This window comes from Herpailurus yagouaroundi, unplaced genomic scaffold (genome assembly GCF_014898765.1).
Source record: "Herpailurus yagouaroundi ecotype Mexico unplaced genomic scaffold, PumYag 62671, whole genome shotgun sequence".
Taxonomy (NCBI): Eukaryota; Metazoa; Chordata; class Mammalia; order Carnivora; family Felidae; genus Herpailurus; species Herpailurus yagouaroundi.
In genome coordinates this window covers 5,334-8,514 of record NW_024416508.1, presented here as the reverse complement: position 1 = coordinate 8,514, position 3,181 = coordinate 5,334, and the positions used below count along the sequence as shown (strand labels likewise).

Sequence of the window (3,181 nt, the reverse complement as noted above, 5' to 3'; positions counted from 1 at the left end):
AAAAATGCTCAACAGCACTCCTCGTCAGGGAAATCCAAATCAAAACCACACTGAGATACTACCTCATGCCAGTCAGAGTGGCTACAATGAGCAAACTAGAAGACTAGATGCTGGTGAGGATGCGGAGAAACAGGAACCCTGTTGCACTGTGGGAGGGAATGCATCCTGGTGCAGCCGCTCTGGAAAACAGTGTGGACGTTCCTCAAATCATTAAAAATAGATCTACCCTAAGACCCAGCAATAGCACTGCTAGGAATTTACCCAAGGGGTACAGGAGTGCTGAGACAAAGGGGCGCATGTACCCCGATGTTTATAGCACTACTTTCAACAACAGCCAATCTATGGAATGAGCCCAGCTGTCCATCAACTGACAAGTGGCTAAAAAGTTGTGGTTTATGTATACCATGGAATACTACTTGGCAATGAGAAAGAATGAAATCTGGCCATTTGGAGCAACGTGGATGGAACTGGGGGGTATTATGCTATGTGAAGTAAGTCAGGCGGAGAAAGACAGATAACATATGTTTTCATCCATGTGTGAATCCTGAGAAACTTAGCAGAAGACCATGGGGAAGGTGATGCGGGGAAAAAGTTATAGAGAGGGATGGAGGCAAACCATAAGAGACTCTTAAATATCGACAACAGACTGAGGGTTGACGTGGGGTTGGGGAGAGGGGAAAGTGGGTGACGGGCATTGAGGAAGGCACCTGTTGGGATGAACACTGGGTGTTGCGTGGAAACCAATTTGAAAATAAATGACATTTAATGAAAAAGGAAATCCAGGGGTTGCTCTTACTGAATATGAGGATAGCTTTCCATTTTCAGCACTTTCTGAACATGAGGTAGTACTGGCGTAGCTGCCTAGATGAAAGTTTGGTTTGTGTGTTTAAGGAAAGGAGTTGAAGGGCGCCTGGGTGGCACAGTCGGTTAAGCGTCGGACATCAGCCAGGTCAGGATCTCGCGGTCAGTGAGTTCGAGCCCCGTGTCAGGCTCTGGGCTGATGGCTCAGAGCCTGGAGCCTCTTTCCGATTCTGTGTCTCCCTCTCTCTCTGCCCCTCCCGCGTTCATGCTCTGTCTCTCTCTGTCCCAAATAAATAAACGTTGAAAAAAAATTAAAAAAACAAAAAGAAAAAGAGTTGAGTAAAGACAGAGGCCTCTCACCTGTATGACGATGACCTTGGCAAGTGTCTCTTCTGATTGTTACCATGACTTATCCCTTTTATTGATTCACATAGTTTGGTGTCATCCTTTCCTGAGGAAGTGGATTTCAATTGATCATGGTAGGTGGTCCTTGTAATATTTTGTGAATTATTTGTGTATGTGGTGATGATGGATGGACCATGCTGGTTGCTTTCAAAAGCACTTACACGGACAGTGTAACACGTTTTCTACCCTTGGAATCCCATACGGTCTTTTACTACCTTGTGTATGACTTACCTGAAATATCATGAATTGATAGGTACCGAATAGGTTTTAGTGGCACTGATTGCCCTCATGGCCACTCACGCAGAATTCGTTGACACATTGCTCTTAAGCACACAATGACTCGGTCTTCCGTAAGCTGCGTGAAAGTGAGCATGCATCCTAACTAGGCAAACTGTTTGCTGCTGCTGTGAAGAACAGCTCCCTGAACTGGGAGCTATAGCAACACACATATGGAACCCTAAGCAAGGCACAGTATATGTGTATTCTTTGAAAGAGTAGAGTAGTTACTTCAATTTGGCTTTCAGTGCGTTGCATGACAAGGCATTTAATTCGCTTAAACCCTCTTACAGTCATGTTTGATTGCAAGTTGTGTGTACTCTCCACCGTGAAGTGTCATCTCATGTGAGATGGAATTAATGGAGGCTGAGGCACCAGTGCATTCACGTCGAGGACAAACCTCTTGAACTCGTCAAGAACTATGGGCCTTCTCAGGTAAGATTATATGCAGGTCTTTCTCAAGGGCATAATCTTAAACACAGCCCAACCTAAGGCAGCTTTGGGCAGCCGGCAGTGATAGGATAGGCAGACATTGTGACCTCACAAAGCGCCTGGTCTCCTAGCAATTGCGGTGTAACTCTCACAGCCTACCGCCTGATTTGGCTTCCTGGTAGGAAATTCATCAGGGCGCGCCGGCGGCGGCGAGACCTGGCAAGCGCGGGCGACCCCTAGCGGCCTCACCTCCTGAGCCGCAAGAAGAGGCGGCTGCGCAGGCCCCGGGAGGCCCTGGCCCAGGTCGCCCGCGGAGGAGCCTCTAGCGCTGCAGGAGAGGCCGCGCTGGAGGCGCCTGAGGAGAAAGTGGTGTACACGCGGGGGCATCAGTCCCCCGAGGCCCGCGTCCAGACGCGCCGGCCAGCTGCCAGGAGGATGCGCCACGGAGCCCGGACGGTCGCGGTCGGCCAGAGGAAGGTGCCGTCCCCGCCGCCGCCGTTCCGCGAGGACAGCAGCATCCGCAAGCCCGCGGACCCCGGGCCCTGCTCCGGGGGCCGCACCCTGGAGGAGAGTGGGAGGGCGGCCACTCCGACGCTGACCACCTTGCCCACCATCTGCGTAGTCGGCGACGTGTGGGTCGAGAGCAGCCTGGCAGAAGCGCGGCGCCAAGCGCGCCAAGTCCTGGGAGTGAACCTGGCACCCGTGGTGATACTCTGCTGCTTCCCAGTGCCTGGGCATGAGATGCGGGCCACAGCGGCGCGACCTCTCAGCCCCGGGAAGGGTTGTGCCTGGAGCGATGAACCAGTGAGAGCCGGGCCAGCGTCCCCTGGTGCACTTTAAGGGCGAAGAAGCACCAGACCGCCTAAGCCCGCGCCCCAGGGATGCGGCGCCGCCTTCTGGGACTCCGGGGAAGCTGTGCCCTCTGCTGCCTCCCAGCACCGGGTCTGCTGAAGGAGGCGACCCCTGGACCGGAAGGGAGGTCCCCTTTCTTCCTAACCCCAGACTGAGAGGTCTCCAGCACTTTAGGGACAGATCCATGATCTCTCTTGTTCCCTCATTGCTCTGAAGTCGTCAGAAGAAGCCATTCCACCCCCACCCTCTCCAAAGGAATTTGGTTCCATGCTTGTGTAATAAAGCTAAAGTTTCTTTGCCCTTCACCCACCTTCCGGCTCCTCCCGCCAATTTCTTTCTTCTTTGTGTGTATGTGTATGTATATATATCTTCTAGGATGATTTAAAGTACATATTCTTTAAATGTTTAGAAGAGA

The 3,181-nt window shown here is 52.0% G+C and overlaps 1 pseudogene; it reads left to right on the top strand.

The window, feature by feature from the left end:
* Positions 1-1,903: 1,903 nt before the first annotated feature.
* Positions 1,904-2,910, top strand: LOC121024277 (uncharacterized; annotated as a pseudogene).
* The last annotated feature ends 271 nt before the right edge of the window (positions 2,911-3,181 follow it).